The sequence below is a fragment of the Balaenoptera acutorostrata genome, chromosome 10 (genome assembly GCF_949987535.1).
Source record: "Balaenoptera acutorostrata chromosome 10, mBalAcu1.1, whole genome shotgun sequence".
NCBI classification, from domain to species: Eukaryota; Metazoa; Chordata; class Mammalia; order Artiodactyla; family Balaenopteridae; genus Balaenoptera; species Balaenoptera acutorostrata.
In genome coordinates, this window is record NC_080073.1 from 38,976,748 (window position 1) to 38,997,562 (window position 20,815).

At 40.3% G+C, this 20,815-nt stretch overlaps 1 protein-coding gene across 4 annotated transcripts in view; it reads left to right on the top strand.

Moving 5' to 3' along the window:
- The window catches only part of IP6K1 (inositol hexakisphosphate kinase 1), an 85,260-nt gene that overhangs the window by 1,200 nt on the left and 63,245 nt on the right, over window positions 1-20,815 (top strand). The window lies entirely within an intron of this gene.

Sequence of the window (20,815 nt, forward strand, 5' to 3'; positions counted from 1 at the left end):
AACAATACTTTGTGGGTTTGTGTCAGGATCTTGTCACCTCAGAACGTGTAATTTTGAAGGAAACTAGCTGTTTGGTCAGGAGATCTTTTTGGAGAAGATGCTGAAACCAGAGGCAGCTGGTGGCCTGTTGCTGTTTCCCTTACTTGTGAGAAGAGAGAGAAGTTGAGTGAGTAGTTTTTAGATATTTCATTACCCTCCCTTGGGCCATTTTTTGAATGTTGAATGAGTCTTGATTTTGGTGAGACTAGTTCCTTGGGCAGTTCTTTACAAGAAAGGAGGGAGATAGGAAAATATTAGGAACTTCTCAAAATGGCCTCAATCTAACTTCCCCCCAACCCCCCCTCTGATTAACACTTCCTTTAGAAAGTTAAGGCCGCCACAGGGTTAAATTCTCGCTGTTTTCTTTTTCTTTCTTTTTTTTTTAAAGATTTTTTTTTGATGTGGACCATTTTTAAAGTCTTTATTGAATTTGTTACCATATTGCTTCTGTTTTCTGTTTTGGTTTTTTGGCTGTGAGGCATGTGGGATCTTAGCTCCCCAACCTGGGATCGAACCCGCACCCCCTGCATTGGGAGGCGAAGTCTTAACTACTGGACCGCCAGGGAAGTCCCCAGATTCTTGCTGTTTTCTATTAAAACAACCCTAAGTTAGGCTCTTAGACTATTTTGGGTATCTGACCTCTTTGAGATATAGAAAGAGACAGATCCACTCAGTCAACTTCACTACACTAATTTTTGCATGCAATTTTAGGGAGGTCAGGGGGTCCATTAAAGTCCATTCGTGGTCTAACCGTATGTTAGAACCGCTGCCCCAAGGAAATTATAGAATATCCAAGAACTTTATTGCCTTTGTTTAATGCTTTTACTGCCTCATGAATACTTATGAGTATTAGATGATGCTTGCTTGATTCAGTGTATGTTATTACTCAGAGATAGTTAATAGCAGTACTTCTGTGCTGGGCATTTTTAAGTGCAGATGAGTAGGAATGTTAGAATAGTGGCCCTTCCATCTGCTTTAACTTTGTATTTACATAATTCACCTGTAAATGTCAACACTTTTAACTATTATGAGCAACAGACATAATTCACAACTATGGAGATCCTACACTAAAGTCAAACTGCTGCAGACTTATGGGATGAGATCTGATGTCCTAATGTGGCATTTAAGGTGCTGCTGCCCAGCTGGCCCCAACCCAGCTCTTCAAGGTTTGTCCTAACCCCACTAACCAAATGGTTTGGTAAACATTCCATACATGATATTTCCTTACACAGATCCTTTTACCAGCCAATCCATTGGCTTTTGCCCCTCTTTGCCTTCAATGTCACTTCTCTTTTCTCCAGAGTCCAGCTCACGTCCCTCCTACCTCCTTTATGAAACACTCCCAAAACATTCCAGTTCTTGGGAATACTCCACTCCCTCTGAACTGCAGTAGTATCATTGCCCTTATTAAAAAAACAAACAAGCAAACAAAAAACACAGTATATACTCTTTTGAGAATAATTGTTTTCTCTGATTAGACCTAACCCCTTTCCTGTAGAGATTGTGTTTTTGTGTCTTCTTGTACCTGCATGTAGTAGATAAGGACTAAATGTTTACAAAAATGTGCTAAATTTGTCTGAGTTAGAACACCCTCTAATTAAATAGGGAAATGGAGGGAATGGGCAAATAGAAATGAGAATTTGGCCATGGATCTCCACCTCCTACCCTGCCTGGAGTGCTTGCACTCTAGCACCTTATGGAGGCCCATCCTCATTCTGCAAGAGGCAGCAGAACTTGCTCAAAGTGCATGACTGAAGCCTGAGAACAGAAAGCAATTCTGCATCTCAGAAGGGGCTCTGCGGCTCAACCCGCTTCCTGGCTAAGATGCCACTTTTGACTCTTGGAAAACATGTATTGGGTGAGCATAGCATTGAGATTCTTAGACTCTCTTCTTGGTTGGGTCTTCTCACTGCCACCTTGGGCTTCTGTAAACATGTCAGTAGTATTTGCTGCTTGTCCTCCTCCCAGTGCTGCCCTGAGACTATAAGGAGCAGTGATGGGTAGAGCTGGGGAAAGGCTACACAGTGCACTCTGTCTCTGGCTTGGAGCAGAGGGGCATTTTGTATGTTTGTGCCAGTGGATCTGTGCTTTTGCCCTGATTTTAAATCAGATTTCATTTCTCTTCCTATACTACAGCAGGATTTGAGCAATGAATTCTGAGTGTAAAAACCCAAGGCATTTTGGTTCTTTTACAAAAGGTGATAGATTGAGACTCTCATTCATGTTTGCTGCTATTATGGTTTGAAGCTGGGTTTATGTAAGAGGCATTGCAAATGAGTTTTGATGGGAACATATGTTCACTTCAGTGCTGGATCCCTTTTAGAGACTTTATTTTGTTGAGTGCTTAGAAAATCTGATCATTTCTGTAAAAGTTTTATTTGTGGGTGGGGATTTAGCCCATTTATTCCTGTCCCCTCATTTTCCAGAAGGTGAACAGGCTAGGGAAGCAGGTCTAGAATTGGACTCTTTTCAAGTCTAAATTTTGATGTCAGGGAATAAGAGCATCTTGAAGTCCATAAAAATCTGAGTGTATTATGATTGAATGAACACTTCTAAACAACTTACTCTGTAATCAAAAAGTTAGATAATGACAGGTGTTGGTGAGGATGTGGAGAAATCAGAGTCCTTGTACTCAGCTGGTGAGAGTGACGCAGTCGCTTTGGAAAATGGTCTGGCAGTTCTTTAAATGGTTAACATAGAGTTACCAGCAATTCCATTCCTAGTTATCTACCCAAGAAAAATGAAAACATATGTACACACAAAAACCTGTGTATGAATGTTTATAGCAGTATTATTCATAATAACCAAAGGGGGAAATGACCCAAATGTTTATCAGCCGATAATGGATAAATAAAATATGGTATATACATACAATGGAAAATCATTTAGCAATGAAAAGGAGTGAAGTACTAATATATACTTCAACATGGATGAACCTGGAAAACATTATGCAAAGTGAAAGAAGCCAGACACAAAAGATCACGTATTATATGATTTCATTTATAGGACATGTCCAGAAGGGGCAAATCTATAGAGACAGGAGGTAGATTAGTGGTTGCTTAGGGCTTGGGGGTCCATGAGAGGAGAGGTGATGAATATGTTCTAAAATTGTAGCGATGGTTGCACATATCTTTTATATACTAAAAACCATTGAATTGTACACTTTATTTTTTTATTTTATTTTATTTTTTGGCCTTGCCGTGTGGTATGTGGCATCTTAGTTCCTTGACTAGGGATCGAACCCATGCCCCCTGCAGTGGAAGCACGGAGTCCTAACCACTGGACTGCCAGGGAATTCCTGTGAATTGTACACTTTAAATGGGTGACTTTTATGGTATGTGAATTATATCTCGAAGCTGTTGTAGGAAATAACTTATGTAAGTAATATATATTCACTAGTTTAAAAAAAGATAACATGAGTAACAAGCAGAAATAAAAATAAAGGACCATCCATAATTTTACTGTTACTGTTTTATTGTACAACCAGACTTTTTTTCTGTGTCTTACAAATTTTACAAAAATGAGATTATGCATTACATCCTGATTTGTACCTTTTTGCAGTCAGCAGTATATTATAAACGTCTGGGTTGGTAAACGATGCATTTACATCAGGGGCTAGCTGGCAGTAAATTAGGGAAGCAGGGTGTAAGGGCAGTGGTGAGTGGTGGGGACTTCGGTGAACTAGCAACCACAGGCCCTATTGAAAGGGTCACTGTTTCTTAGTTTTAGCCAGTTGTTGTTACCAGATCTTGTGATTTTTGTTTTTTTTTTAAAGGAAAACCAGAAATCTGGATTTTCATGTGTAATTTCCTGATTTTAAAGTTTGGCGATGAATTAAAATTTGAGCCACTCCAGTGATCAGAGAAAACCCTTTGCAGACCAGAAATGGTGAAAAATTTGAATTGCCTGGTGTACATTCCCAGCTGAGGTGGAACCAGGTGACACTCTGCCATCTTGTTTCAGCTGTAATACATATTTCCCTTGATTTCCAGTGAAAGTAGAGTGCTTTCAGATGGAAGTAGAGTGCTCCTATGAAACCTTTCATGAGCCAAACGGCGTAAAGTGAAGAAGCAATTACCTTAGGACACATCTTGCTAATGGATGCGCAGTTTAAATCAAGATAAAGCACAGATGCTCACAGATACAATTCAGAGCTGTAGCAGCTTGATGCTGAGATGCTGAGTGTAGTTTCCGGGGAAGGAGCTTGGCAGTGCCACTCTCGCTGTTCTGGGTGCACACTGCTTCTATAATGACTCCCTGCAAAACAAATACCGAATGCTGTTTTTACTTTCTGCCTTTTCATAAAAGTGAAAATGCTCTTTGGATTTCTTTTGGTTAGTGAAAGCAGGTACTAATGTAGGTCTTTCATAAAAGCAAAGTGGCGTAAAGTGAATTTTCGAAAAGTGGGGGATACTTGTATGGTAAACAGGTGTCCTTTTCATGGTCTATTTAGTGCCATGATTTTTCATATTGTTTTTTTTTATTGGTAATTTTGCTGATTAAAATGCCTCCCGGGGGCTTCCCTGGTGGCGCAGTGGTTGAGAGTCTGCCTGCCAATGCAGGGGACACGGGTTCGAGCCCTGGTCTGGGAAGATCCCACATGCCGCGGAGCAACTAGGCCCGTGAGCCACAATAACTGAGCCTGCGCGTCTGGAGCTTGTGCTCCGCAACAAGAGAGGCCGCGATAGTGAGAGGCCTGCGCACCGTGATGAAGAGTGGCCCCCGCTTGCCGCAACTAGAGAAAGCCCTCGCGCAGAAACGAAGACCCAACACAGCCAAAAATAAATTAAAAAAAAAAAAAATGCCTCCCAAGTATAGTGCTGGAGCGCTGTCTAATTTTCCTAAGCACAAGAAGGCTGTGAAGCACCTTATAAAGAAAATACATGTGTTAGATAAGTTTCATTCAGGGACACTGTTTCGGAAAAAGTTGAACAGTTCTTTGGACTCCGGGCCCAGTTTGGTTATTATTCATCCCTTGTAGTTCTCAGCTCTAAGCTTCATTTTCTGTTTTTTGCCAGATTTCCAGATGTACCCATGCTGAATCAAAAACTAATGGATATTCCATTGAAGTGGGAAGTTGAAATAATCAGGAACTATTGCATGTAGACGCAAGCTTCTAGATTGAGGGGGGTCTCTTTGCTTTAGAACTTAAGTTACTTGTCATGTTTCTGGGTTTCTGTTAATTGACGCGGGCTAGGAGGCTTCTTGGTCATCCACAGGGTTCACAAAATTTATCCACAGGGTTCACAAAATTTATCCTTCATCTCTCTGTGGAGCCTGGCCTTGGTGATTTGTGCCTTTGTAAGTATCCACGCCCAGTTACCACAGTTGGCACTGCCTCTTTAGACTGTTGGTCATGTGGCAGGTATTTTGCTACCTAAGAAAAAAAAGTTACACGTGAATTAATTTTAATTCACATGCACCTTTTTTCTAAAGCTTGAGGCTTCCTTGTCTGATGATCTTCCATGTGTGGTATTTGAAAACTAGCACCAACCAGAGGGTCCTAGCTAAGTATTCTAGATTTTAATTTCTGGGAGCAGCAAGCAGTGCTTTTGGTGATAAGTATTCATCCCTTAAATCCCCCGTCCCATTAAAGTCATTTCCACACTGCATATTCATAGCTCTGTTTGGCATGCTGCATTCTGTTTCACCATTGACTTCTTGTGCTAGTGTTCAGTGACTAGTTTCTTTATAGCCAAGAACTTGATTATCAGCATCCTTTTTTAAAGCTTCTCAAATCCCTTAAAGAATAAATTGGATTTTTATGGAGTTGCTAAAATGATATTTTCTGGATAGAAGATAAGGTGGGTATTTAAGATGAATGAAATGTTCATGTGGGAGTTGGTTGAAATGAGAAAATTACTCTTTAAATGCTGCTTTAAGAGGGCCTTTTGTTAAAAATTTGAAGTGTCTATTTTATTTTCAGTTTACTGCATTTTTTTTTTTTAAATTTGGTAGCACCGGGTCTTAGTTGCAGCACGTGTGCTACTTAGCTGCGGCTCACGGGCTCCTTAGTTGTGGCATGCGAACTCTTAGTTGCAGCATGCATGTGGGATCTAATGCTCTGACCAGGGATCGAACCCGGACCCCGTGCATTGGGAGCGTGGAGTCTTAACCACTACACAACCAGGGAAGTCCCCAGTTTACTGTATTTTTTATAGTTTGTTGAGAGAGAGAACTAATACGCAGTATTCCTCTTGCTTGATTGGAATCTTTATTCCCTGGTCTTCTTGTTTTTCTTTTGAATAACTAAGTGGATAAGAGAAGGAACTTCTTTTTTAATAGACCTATGAGACAAGTAGTAGTACATTCACTTTACATTTGATGAAATGAAGTGAGAATGTTTAGGCCACACAGCCAGGGAGTATCAGTGCTCAGACAGTGCCCATGCCTTGTCATGATAAATAGGCTCTGCCTCAGTGTTCGTTTAAGTACACATTTTTTTTTTCGCCCCTCCAATGATTGGATTTCCCTGTTAAATTTTTGTTTTCTTTTAAAGTAACTCTTATTAAAGCATAAAATATGTATAAAAGTATACAAACAAAAAGTATAAAAGTATAAAAACACAAAAAGTATAAAAGTATAGAAACACAAAATTAGATGATTTTTTACACCTGTATATACCTAACAACCACCCAGATAAAAAATTAGAACATTTGAATAATTTGGCTTTTGGGGGACTTCCCTGGTGGTCCAGTGGTTAAGACTCTGTGCTTTTACTGCAGGGGGCATGAGTTCGATCACTGGTTGGGGAACTAAGATCCCTCATGCCACACAGCGTGGCCCAAAAAAACAAAACAAAACAAAAAAACAAAAGAGCAAAAACAAAACAAAAAAATTGGCTTTTAAAAAAATAGATTTTGGGGCTTCCCTGGTGGCACAGTGGTTAAGAATCCGCCTGCCAGTGCAGGGGACACGGGTTCGATTCCTGGTCCGGAAAGATCCCACATGCCGCGGAGCAGATGAGTCTGTGCGCCACAACTACTGAGCCTGCACTCTGGAGCCCACGAGCCACAACTACTGAGCCCGCGTGCCACAACTACTGAAGCCCGTGCGCCTAGAGCCCGTGCTCTGCAACAAGACAAGCCACCTCAATGAGAAGCCTGCGCACCACAACCAAGAGTAGCCCCTGCTCGCTTCAACTAGAGAAAGTCTGTGCACAGCAACGAAGACCCAGTGCAGCCAAAACTTAAATAAATAAATAAATAAATAAAAATTTTTTAAAAAGATAAAAAAATAGATTTTATTTTTTAGAGCAGTTTTAGGTTCATAGCATAATTGAATGGAGAGTTCCCATATACCCCTTGGCCCCACTCATACATATCAACATTCCACACCAGAGTGGTACATTTGTTACAGTTGATGAACGTAAATTGACACATCATTATCACTCAAAGTCTGCAGTTTATGTACCTTCTATGGGTTTTTACAAATGTATAAGGACATATATCTACCATTATAGTATCATACAGAATAGTTCCACTGTCCTAAAAAAATCTCTGTTCTTCTATTCATCCCTTCCTCTCCCCCAGCCGCTGGCAACCACTAATCTTTTTTTTTTTTTTAATATTTTATTTATTTATTTGGCTGTGCTGGGTCTTAGTTGCTGCACACGAGATCTTCGTTGCAGCATGTGAACTCTTACTTGCGGCATGTGGGATCTAGTTCCCTGACCAGGGATTGAACCCGGGCTCCCTGCATTGGGAGCACAGAGACTTAGCCACTGGACCAGCAGGGAAGTCCCACTAATCTTTTTACTGTTCCTTTTCTAAAATGTCATGTAGTTGGAGTCATACAGTATATAGCCTTTTTAGATTGGCTTCTTTTACTTAGTAATGTACATTTAAGATTTCTCCATGTCTTTACAGGGCTTTGATAGCTCATTTCTTTTTAGTGCTGAATAATCCATTGTGTGGGTGTACCACCATTTATTTATCCGTTCACCAGTTGAAGGACATCTTGGTTACTTCTAAGTTTTGACAACTATGAGTAAAACTACTATATAATTTGTTTTTTATACAAAATAGATCTTGATGTTTGTGTTTTTTTAAAGTGAAATGCTTGTTCCTTCTCCCCCTCCCACCCCCCGCCTTGGCCGTGCTGCATGGCTTGTGGGATCTTAGTTCCTTAACCAGGGATCGAACCCGGACCCTCGGCAGTGAAAGCATGGAGTCCTAACCACTGGACGGCCAGGGAATTCCCTTGCTTGCTCTTTTTAAAGAAGAGTAACATGCATTTCATATTTGTTGTGAGCTTAGACGAATGTTTAGATTCATATTGTATTATAAAGTGGGCCAAATAAAGCTTTCCTTTTTCTACTTTAGCTTTCATCTGATTATCTTCTGTGTGCTTTAGTGTCCTCATCTTTTATTTTTTTTAATGACATATTAGTTTTTAAAAAATATTTATTTATTTTATTTATTTATTTTCCTTATTTTTTTTTTGGCCGCGTTGGGTCTTCGCTGGGGCACACGGGATCTTTGTTGAGGCATGCGGGATCTTTTTGTTATGGTGCACGTCTGCTCAGGTTTCTCTCGAGTTGAGGCATGCGGGCTTCTCTCTAGTGGCGTGCAGGTTTTCCCTGTCGTTGAGGTGCGTGAGCTCCATAGTTGTGGCACGCGGGCTTAGTTGCCCGACCAGGGGTCGAACGTGCGTCCCCCGCATTGGAAGGTGGACTGTTTACCACTGGACCACCAGGGAAGTGCCTAGTTTCCTCATCTTTTTTTTTTTTTTTAGAACTGAAAGCCATTCAAATGGCATTCTTTTTTTTAAAAGTATTTATTTATTTATTTTTATTTATTTATGGCTGTGTTGGGTCTTCATTTCTGTGCGAGGGTTTTCTCTAGTTGTGGCAAGTGGGGGCCACTCTTTATCGCGGTGCGCGGGCCTCTTATTATCGCGGCCTCTCTTGTTGCGGAGCACAGGCTCCAGACGCGCAGGCTCAGTAGTTGTGGCACACGGGCTCAGTTGCTCCGCGGCATGTGGGATCCTCCCAGACCAGGGCTCAAACCCGTGTCCCCCCCATTGGCAGGCAGACTCTCAACCACTGCGCCACTAGGGAAGCCCAGTTTCCTCATCTTTTAAATGTGGACAACTTTTCCTTTCCTCCTCAACAGCTGTGCACCCTGGCCTGATACCTGGGAAATTTGGCTTTAGGTGGGTAAGCATTTTACTTGGGAAACTATAATCTGTGCTGTGAGCAAACCTTATTGCTGTATGTGGTCCTTATTGAAATACTGGCCCTGTGGGAGGGCGAAGGATCTTGGAGCTGTTTGTAAAACTTATTGATGGTAAAAATCCTTGTCTGAAGGTGATGAAAGCAAATCAAAACCAACTTTCCTTTAAGGACTTTATCTTTTCAAGTATAAGACTGTAGTTAGGGTCATACCCCCTGAACAAAGCAGGTCGATTTTCTAGTCCTCGTACAACCTGAGATTAAGGTAAAATACTTTGTTAGAAAAAAGTTCAGATAATTGGTTCTGATATTCTTCATTTGACTGATAAGCCCTAAAAGCTATGCAGGGGACTTTGTTTCTCCTTTCGGCTCATCTTGGAGCCTTTTGATAACTGTACCCTTTGCTCCCTGTATCCAGTCTGACTGCTGGGTCTGCTGAAGACTATGTGAGTGGCTTTGGTACACTGACAGCGTTGCTTGGCTGTACTTTCTTCCCAAGTCAATTTTTTTGTTTTTATGTATTATTACTTTAGTTTTCCCTATTAAAAAATTCAAATTTTGGACTTCCCTGGTGGCGCAGTGGTTAAGAATCCACCTGCCAATGCAGGGGACATGGGTTCGGTCCCTGGTCTGGGAAGATATCACATGCCACAGTGCAGCTTAGCCCGTGCGCCACAACTAAGGAGCCTGCACTCTAGAGCCCGCATGCCGCAACTACTGAGCCCACGCACCGCAACTACTGAAGCCTGAGTGCCTAGAGCCCATGCTCCACAACTACTGAGCCCATGCACCACAACTACTGAAGCCCTCGCTCCTAGAGCCCGTGCTCCGCAACAAGAGAAGCCACCGCCATGAGAAGTCTGTGCACTGCAACGAGGAGTAGCCCCCACTCGCCGCAACTAGAGGAAGCCCGTGTGGAGCAATGAAGACCCAACACGGCCGCCCCCCCCAAAAAAAATTCAAATTTTGTCTTAACAGATGTTGTTAATGGAGCCCCACAGAGGCCTTGCATCTGAACTATAGTATTATCTTGGTAGCTGAACTGATGATGCCAATATGGTTTCTCGTCTGCCAGGATAGAGAGTGGGGGAGGGTGGGAGACCTTATTTCTTTTGAGTTGGCTTATAAATTAGTTTTATAATGCAAATAGCAACTGCTACTGGATTTAGATGTTGTGGTTTTTTCTCTTACATATTACCTAAGGGTACAGTTTCAACCACACTTCTCAAAGTTTTCTCCTGACCATGGACATTGATGCTGGTTGTCAGCACTCAGAGTATTTCCTGGGAGATTTGAAACCCTCCAAGATTATATTATCACCCAAACATTGGAGCTATAATGTGAAGGTTTCCAGATACCGTGATTTTTTCAGGTGGGATGGTTTCAGAGTCTTAGACATTATTGTAGAGTGTGGGGACTTTGGCAATGTTGTATTCAGTTTCTAGGTGATGTCTAAAGTTGTAGAGAGAATATGTGATATTCTTAAGGGCAAGCCTGGTTCTGAAACTTTGGTGTCCCGACTATTTAGTTTCTCTTCCTCACATTCTGTGGCCTTCCCTGTAGTGTGAAAAAGGCACAGGCAACAGTAAATGTTGTCTCTAGTGTCTGAAAGGTTTGGGGTCCCCACATCATTTTGTTAAGGCAGTAAACTTTTTTAATTTTTAAATAAATTTATTTATTATTTTTGGCTGTGTTGGGTCTTCGTTGCTGCACGGGAGCTTTCTCTAGTTGCGGCGAGCAGGGGCTACTCTTCGTTGCAGTGCGTGGGCTTCTCATGGCGGTGGCTTCTCTTGTTGCGGAGCACAGGCTCTAGGCACGTGGGCTTCAGTAGTTGTGGCACGCGGGCTCAGTAGTTGTGGCTCGCAGGCTCTAGAGTGCAGGCTCAGTAGTTGTGGCACACGGGCTTAGTTGCTCCGCAGCATGGCACATGGGATCTTCCCGGACCAGGGATCGAACCTGTGTCCCCTGCATTGACAGGCGGATTCTTAACCACTGCACCCCCAGGGAAGCCCAATGCAGTAAACTTTCTGAGCAAATGAACCTCTCTGTGTACTTACTGCCTAGAGTACTAATCTCACTCAATCCTGTACGGAGTGGTGCCTGCTTCCCCAGACTAGATTGAAAAGATCCATCTTGGAGCTCTTCTTGGAACCAGGTGAGGAAGGTGAACGCTGGTATTTCAAGTATTAGTTGTGGAGCCTTACTTAGACAAGTCAGCTGATTTCTCTACTACTGTGTTTGTAATATTGGATTGACAGTACCTAATCTCTTTACCTTATGGTGTTGATCAGATAAAGGGGAAGCTTGTCAAATCGTTAACCTGTAACTTGTTTTATTTTTCTAATTTTATTTTTAAAAATTTATGTATTTGGCTGCATCGGGTCTTAGTTGCGGTATGCGGGATCTTTCATTGTGGTGCGTGGGCTCTCTAGTTGTGGCACGCGGGCTCAGTAGTTGCAGTGCACGGGCTTAGTTGCCCCGGGGCATGGGGGATCTTGGTTTCCTGACCAGGGATCGAACCTGCATCCCCTGCATTGGAAGGCGGATTTTTAACCACTGGACCACCAGGGAAGTCCCTATCATACTCTTTTAAAATTGCTTATTTGCCTCTCCTTTCTACCTGCTCTCCATCCTCACTTTCAGTTTTCTGAGGGCAGGAACTGTGTTTGTCTTATTACTACAGTATTCTACAGGGTCTCATTCGTTGTGGGTACTCAGCATATATTTGATTATATCCTTTAAAAAAGGTTTTTTGCAGATTTTATTTTAATGGTTCACGACTGATTTGGAGACTTTATAATTGCGACTTAGACACAAACTTGATTTGGTGGAAAGTGTTCTGAAACTTATAAAGACTGCGCAACTGGAGGATATTGTGTGGATCAGGACCAAGTAGAACACTAGATTTTTCAGGCAAGCACAGGGCATACCTAGGCTGTTTTGGTTTTCGATATTCTGCATGAAAAATAAAATTATTTTTTTAGCACAGAAAGTAAAATGAATGCTAAGAAGTTTCTTCCATATTTTGGAAGGTATATTATAAGATATGTGGTTGTGTTAGCTATTTCATGAGTGTCTGCAAAGAAAATGCTGGCTTTAGCTTCAGGGAGCCGAATATTAAGCTTGAGTAACTTCCTGAAGCAGAGTGTACCAGGGAGGGCTCCTTAGGCCCTTAGACATGTTAACTTGACTGTTTACAGTGTTGTATTAGTTTTCATTGGTAGAATTGTGAATAAAGCAGAAGCATGTGGATTTTATGTAGGTAATAAAATTTCTCATTTTAGGTTTATGCTACTTAGCCTTTTCAACTCATTGAAACAACTTTCAGGGTCCATTCAGAAACCACACAGTAATTTGAACAGGTAACAGGAGATTGGAGTAGTGATGGGTTGGCTAGTAAGAAATAGAGTGAACTCTAAATAATATAGGAGTAGCATATGTAGGAATAGCCACTACCTGTAGGGCTGATACAGAGTGCTTAAGGAAGATACCCTTCCGGGACTGAAATCCATATCTTTTTTTTTTTTTATAATAATCTTTTTTTTAATTAATTAATTTATTTATTTATTTATTTTTGGGTGTGTTGGGTCTTCGTTTCTGTGCGAGGGCCCTCTCCAGTTGCGGCAAGTGGGGGCCACTCTTCATAGCGGTGCGCGGGCCTCTCACCATCGCGGCCTCTCTCGTTGCGGAGCACAGGCTCCAGACGCGCAGGCTCAGCAATTGTGGCTCACGGGCCTAGTCGCTCCGCGGCATGTGGGATCCTCCCAGACCAGGGCTTGAACCTGTGTCCCCCGCATTAGCAGGCAGATTCTCAACCACTGCGCCACCAGGGAAGCCCTGAAATCCATATCTTGTTGGAGGAGAGGGTGGCCATGACTAACTGGATGGCAGAGAAAGTCATTGTGGTGTCACACTGGCAGAACATGTTGGAAATGTTTTCTCCAGAACTTGCTGGAAATCTACCCTCTTGGATGTCAGAGAAAGCCATTTATGGAGGGGTGTCTTGCTGGAACCACTCTGCCACAAAACTGCTTGAGTGAGGTGTCAGAGGAAGCTACTGGACCCTGCGTGCTGCTGACCACTATGCATTGCAGGTGTCAGGCACCCATCAGTGACTGGACAGTGCGGGGAGCTGACTGGCTGGCAGGGGCCTGGTGATAGGAGCATACTGGAACCATGTAGAGAAGCTTCCTCTTTTTGCAGAGTCTCTCCAGTGTCCTCTACTGATAAAGTTTAACATCATTTGGCAAAGGAAAATATTTAATGGGTTCAGCTCCATTTTTGCAGAGCAGGCTATGATGTTTGGGTTTGGAGCAAAGAGGTAATATATTGATAACTGGTAAACTGCTGTTTGTCAGCACTATATAACAAGTTATTAATTTAAAAAAATATATTTATTTAGGCTGCACTGGGTCTTTGTTGTGGCACGTGGGATCTTTAGTTGTAGCATGTGGGATTCTTAGTTGCAGCATGCGAACTCTTAGTTGCAGCATGCATGCGGGATCTAGTTCCCTGACCAGGGATCGAACCCAGGCCCCCTGCATTAGGAGTCTGACCCACTGGATCACCAGGGAAGTCCCAAGTTATTAATAATTTGATAAGTATTTTCTGAACAGAATTCTCTTGTTGCTGCCACCTTATGTTTTCAATTTGTTTTAATATAAGTGATTAAACCACTGTTCTCTTCTAGCCAGAGACAACTTCTCTGACTTTTTTCATCATATATTAGTTAGGCCTGTTTTAGAATTTCATATAAGTGGAATAATACCCCGTGTACTCTTGTGTAGGGCTTCTTTCATGCAGTATACTGTTTAGGGATTTATCCATGCTATTGCCTGTATCATTGGTTCATTCCTTTTTATTGCTGTGAAGTAATTCATTGCATGAACATTCCAGTTTGTTGATCTGTTCCCCTGTTGATGGACATTTGATCTGCTTCCAGGGTTTGACTTATGAGTAAAGCTTCTGTGAACATTTTTGTACAAGTGGTTTTGGGGAACATATACATTCATTTCTCTTGAGGGGAAATGAATTGCTGGATCATAGGGTAGATGTATGTCTTGTTTTATAGGAAATATTAACACCTTTTTCAAAATGGTTGTACCATTTTACATTCCGACCAAGAATGTATGAGCTGTGATTGTTCCACGTCCTTAGCAACATTTAGCGTGTTGTAAGTGTTTTGAATTTTAGCCATTTTGTGAAAGTATTGTAATATCTCATTGTGGTTTTAATTTGCGGTTACCTGATTACTAATGATGTTGAGCACTGGTGTCTGTACTTAATGGTCATTTGTATATTTCCTTTGTGAAGTACAATACTTGTTCAAATCTTCAGCCCATTAAAAAAAATGGAACTGTTAACTTCCGTCTATTATTGTGTTTTAGGAGCTCTTTTTATATTCTGAATACCAGTCAGATATATGTTTGTGAAAGTTTTCTGTCAGTCCATGGTGGCTTGCCTATTTATTTCTTAAAAGTATATTTCAAAGGTTAGAAGTTTTCAGTTTTGTTGAAGTCTGATTTATCAATATTTCCTTTTATGGGTATTGCTTTCTGTGCCCTTGCCTATCTCTAAGTGCAGGATATTTCGCCTGTGTTTTCACCTAGAAGTTTTACAGTTTTAGCTTTTACATTCAGGTCTTTGATCCTCCTTGAATTAATTTTTGTGTATTGTGTAAGATTGAGGTTGAAGTTCAAACTCGCTCCCCACCCTCCACCAGTATGGATACCTTGTCCCAGTACCAGCACCATTTGCTGAAAAGACTTGTGTATTTGTTATCTGTTCAATTACTCCAAAATTTAACAGTTTAAAACAGCAAACATTTATTACTTCAGTCTCTGAGGGTCAGAAATTGAAGAGGGGCTTAGCGGGGTGATTCTGGCTCATAGTCTCTCATGAAGTTGCCGTTAGGATGTCTTCTGGGGCTGCCAGTGATAGAGGTTTGCCTGGGGCTGGAGGATCTGTTTCCAAGATGACTTACTTGGCTTTTGGCAGGAGTCCTCAGTTCCCTGAAAAGTGGGCTCTCTGAGTACCCTCCTGGTATGCAGTTATGTCCTCCAGAGTGAATGATCCAAGACAGTAAGGAAGAAGCTTCTTATCTAGTCACATACTGTCACTTCTGCCATATTCTGTTTATTAGAATGAAGTCATTAAGTCCATCTCATACTCAAGGAGAGGCGAGAGGAGGGCTCTGCCTTTTGGGGGAAGGAATGTTGAAAAATTTGATGTAGTTTAAAATCACCACAACTTTCTCTGCTTCTTTGTTTGCTTTAGTACTTTTGTCAAAAATTAATTGACTGTATAGGTATGGGCCTATTTCTGGGGTCTCTGTTTTGTTCCATTAATCTGTTTATTTATCTATATGCCAGTACCCCACCGCTGTGGCTTTATAGTGAGTCTTGAAGTCAGGGTAGTGTAAGTTGTCAAACTTTATCAAGATTGATTTGGATATTTTAGGTTCTTTGTATTTCCATATACACTTTAGAATTAATTTGTCAATTTCTGTGAAAAAATCTGCTGACATTGTGGTTGGGATTTCATTGAATTCATAGATTCATTTGGAGAGAATTGGCAACTTAACAATATTGAGTCTTCTAATCCATATACATTATGTAGATCTCCATTTATTTACGACTTTAATTTCTCTCTGCATTGTTTGATTGTTTTCAATGTTGAGGTCTTTCACATATTTCGTTAAATTTATTCCAAGATATTTAATGTTCTTTTAATGCTATTGTAAATGAATTGTTTTTTGTCAATATTATCCTTTTTTTTAATTGAAGTACAGTTGATTTGATTAGTTTCAGGTGTACAGCATAGTGATTCAGAGTTTTTACAGATTATACTCCACTAAAAGTTATAACAAGATAATGGCAAGAACTCACTGTGCTATACAGTATATCCTTCTTGCTTATCTATTTTATACATAATAGTTTGTATCTGTTAATCCCATACCCCTTATTTGCCCCTCCTCCCTTCTGTCTCTCCTTTGGTAACTACTAGTTTGTTTTCTGTATCTGTGAGTCTCTTTCTATTTTGTGTATGCATTCATTTGTATTATTTTTTAGATTCCACATATAAGTGATATCATACAGTATTTGTCTTTCTCTCGCTTATTTCACTAAGCATAATATTCTCTATGTCCATCCACTTTGCTGCAAATGGCAGAATTCCTCACCTTTGATGACTATATAATATTCCGTGTGTGTGTGTATATGTATATATATACACACACACACACACATATATGTATATACACACACATACATATGCTACATCTTCTTTATCCATTTATCTGTTGATGGGCACTTGGGTTGCTGCCATATCTTGGCTATTGTAGCTACTGCTGCTCTGAACGTGGGGGTGCATATATTTTTTCAAATTAGTGTTTTAATTTTTTCCAGGTATATACCCGAGAGCAGAATTGCTGGATCATATGGTAGTTCTGTTTTTATTTTTATTTATTTATTTATTAAAAAAATTTTTTTAAACATTTTTATTGGAGTATAATTGCTTTACAATGGTGTGTTAGTTTCTGCTTTATAACAAAGTGAATCAGTTATACATACACATATATCCCCATATCTCTTCCCTCTTGCGTCTCCCTCCCTCCACCCTCCCTATCCCACCCTTCTAGCTGGTCACAAAGCACTGAGCTGATCTCCCTGTGCTATGCGACTGCTTCTCACTAGCCATCTATTCTACATTTGGTAGTGTATATATGTCCATATATACACTACCACTCTCTCACTTTGTCCCAGCTTACCCTTCCCCCTCCCCGTGTCCTCAAGTCCATTCTCTAGTAGGTCTGCGTCTTTATTCCCGTCTTGCCCCTAGGTTCTTCATGACCTTTTTTTTTTTTTTTTTTTTTTTTTTAGATTCCATATATATGTGTTAGCATACGGTATTTGTTTTTCTCTTTCTGACTTACTTCACTCTGTATGACAGACTCTAGGTCCATCCACCTCACTACAAATAACTCAATTTCGTTTCTTTTTATGGCTGAGTAATATTCCATTGTATATATGTGCCACATCTTGTTTATCCATTCATCTGTAGATGGACGCTTAATGTTGCTTCCAAGTCCTGGCTATTGTAAATAGAGCTGGAATAAACATTGTGGTACATGACTCTTTCTGAATTATGTTTTTCTCAGGGTATATGCCCAGTAGTGGGATTGCTGGGTCGTATGGTAGTTCTGTTTTTAGTTTTTTACTGTTTTTTTATTTTTTTTAGAGGAAACTCCATACTGGTAAATGAATTGTTTTTTTTTAATTGTAGTAAAATATACATAAAAGTTGCCACGTGAACTGTTTTTAAATGTATAACACAGTGGCATTAAGTACATTCATAATGTAGTGTAACCATTATCACTGTCTATTTCAAGAATTTTTTTCATCATCTCAAATAGAAGCTCTGTACTCAGTCTATAGTAGCACCCCATTCTCCCCGCGCCCCCCCCCCTTGTAGCCTCTAATCCACTTCTATCTCTATGAACTTGCCTATTCTAGATATTTCATATAAGTGGAGTCATATAATTTTTTTCCTTTGGTACCTGGCTTGAGTACCTAGCATAATGTTTTCAGGGTTCATCCATGTTATAGCATGTATCAGAATTGTTTTCCTTTTTATGACTGAATAACGTTCCATTGTATGTATATACCACATTTTATCTGTGCATTCGTCTGTTGATGGATATGGGTTGTATTCACTTTTTGGCTATTGTGAATAATGCACACTGGTGTATAAATATCTGTTTGAATCCCTGCTTTCAGTTATTTGGGGTAGGAGTAGAATTGCTGGATCATATGGACATTCTCTGTTTAATTTTTTGAGGAACCACCATATTGTCTTTCACAGTGACTTAACCATTTTACAGTCCTACCAGCAGTGCACAGGGTTCCAATTTCTCTGCATCCTCACCAACTTTTGTTTGTTTCTGCTTTTTTGATAATAGCCATTCTAGTGGGTGTGAAGTGGTAGCTTATTGGGGCTTTGATTTGCATTTCTCTAATGACGATGTTGGGCATCTTTTCATGTGCTTATTGGCATTTGTATATGTTCTTTGGAGAAATGTCTAGTGAAGTCCTTTGATCAGTTTTTAATTGGGTCATTTATTTTTGTTGTTGTTAAGTTGTAGGAGTTCTCTTTGTATTTTGGATATTAATCCCTTATCAGACGTGGGATTGCAGATATTTTCTCCCATTCTGTGGGTTGTCTTTTCATTCTCTTGATAGTGTCTTTGATGCACAGAAGTTTTAAATTTTGATGAAGTCCAGTTTATCCATTTTTTTGTTTTCTTGCTTGTACTATTGTTGTGATATTCAAGAAATCATTATCAAATCCAAGGTCGTGAAGTTCCCCCCGCCCATGTTTTCTTCTAAGAGTTTTATAGTTTTGGGTTTTTTTTAAATTTTATTTATTTATTTATTTATTTTTGGCTGTGTTGGGTCTTCGTTTCTGTGCGAGGGCTTTCTCTAGTTGTGGCAAGCGGGGGCCACTCTTCATTGCGGTGCGCGGGCCTCTCACTATCGCGGCCTCTCTTGTTGCGGAGCACAGGCTCCAGACGCGCAGGCTCAGTAGTTGTGGCTCACGGGCCTAGTTGCTCTGCGGCATGTGGGATCTTCCCAGACCAGGGCTCGAACCCGTGTCCGCTGCATTAGCAGGCAGATTCTCAACCACTGCGCCACCAGGGAAGCCCGAGTTTTGTAGTTTTAACTCGTAAGTTTAGGTCTTTGATCCATTTTGTTGATTTTTGTATATAATGTGAAGTAATGGTCTAACTTCACTCTTTTGCATGTGGCTGTTTTGTTTTCCCAACACCATTTATTGAAAAGATTGTCGAGACTTTCCTGGTGGTCCAGTGGCTAAGACTCCATGCTGTCAATGCAGGGGGCCCGGGTTCAATCCCTGGTCAGGGAACTAGATCCCACATGCCACAACTCAAGATCCCACATGCTGCAACTAAAGATCCCACATGCTGCAGTGAAGATCCCGCCTGCCGCACCTAAGAGCACAGCCAAATAAATATTAAAAAAAAAAAAAAAAAAAAGAAAGAAAAAATTGTCCTTTCCCCATTGAGTGGTATTGGCACCCTCGTCAAAAATCATTTGACTGTATATTTGAGGGTTTATTTCTGGATTTCCTATTCTGTTCCATTGGTCTATATATCTGTCTGCATACTAGTACCATACTGTCTTGATTATTGTAGCTTTGCAGTAAGTTTTGAAGTCAAGAAATGTGATTCCTCCAACTTTGTTCTTCAAGAATTTTGGCTGTTCAGAGTCCCTAGAGATTCTGTATGAACTTCTGGATGGGTTTTCTATTTCTATAAAAACTGCCATTGGAATTTTGTTAGGGATTTCAGTCAGCCTGTAGATCTCTTTGGGTAGTCTTTGTCATTTAACAATAGTAAAAGTTCCAGTTTATCAAATGGGCTGTCTTTCCATTTACTTACTTCTTTAATTTCTTTCAACAATATGTTACAGTTTTCAGAATACACATCTTTCACCTCCTTGGTTAAATTCATTCCTCAGTATATTTATTCTCTTTGATACTATTGTAAATGGAATTGTTTTCTTAAAATTCCTTTTCAGATTGTTCTTTGCTAGTGTATAGAAATGCAACTCTTTTTTGTGTGTTGATTTTGTATCCTGCAAATTTGCCAAATTCATTTATTAGCTCTAACAGTGGTTTTGTGTGTATGTATGTAATTTTAGGGTTTTCTATATATAAGACCATGTTATTTGCAAACAGTTTTTACTCTTTCTTTCCAATTTGGATGCCTTATATTTCTTTTTCTTAATTGCTCTGGCAGGAACTTCCTTTGTAATTTCTTGAATCCATTGGTTGTTCAAGATTGTATGTTATTTAATTTCCACATATTTGTAAATTTTCCAGTTTTCCTTTTATTGATTTTTAGTTTCTGTTGTGATTGAAAAAGATACTTTGTATTATGTCAGTCTTATAAAATGTATTAAGACTTGTCTTCTGGCCTACATATGATCTTTCCTGAAGAATGTTCCGTGTGCACTTGAGAAGAAGATTTATTTTTCTGTTATTGGGTTGAATGTCCATATATATCTGTTAACGTCTAATTGGTTTACAGTGTTGTTCACATCCTCTGTTTCCTTATTGATATTCCATCTGTTTTTGATATTGTTCTGTCCATTTCTGAATGTGGGATTTTGAAATCTCCAACTATTCTTGAAGGACTGTCTTTTTTTCACCTTCTGTGCTATCAGTTTTTGCTTCACACATGTTTTGCCGAAAGCCTGCTTTTGGTTTCAAGGTTCGTTGGATTCGCTGGCAAAATAACCACTCGTCTCACACAACTGAACAGATTTAATTAATTTTTTAATAAAAGATTATTTAACTTAAGTTCAGTATACAGTCATTAAAAGGGGGTGAATAAAAGTATTCGAGAGACATAACAGAGTATACATCACCAGATTGGGCCAACACCTACATCCAGATTCAAACAGCAGCTGGGAAGTCCCGAGTAACAGCAATCTGGAGTCCCAGTGGGGAAGGGTCCCGGGCGGTGCGTCCACCCCACAGGTGAGACTTCAGATTGCGGCTCTGGGGGCTTCCATTTAT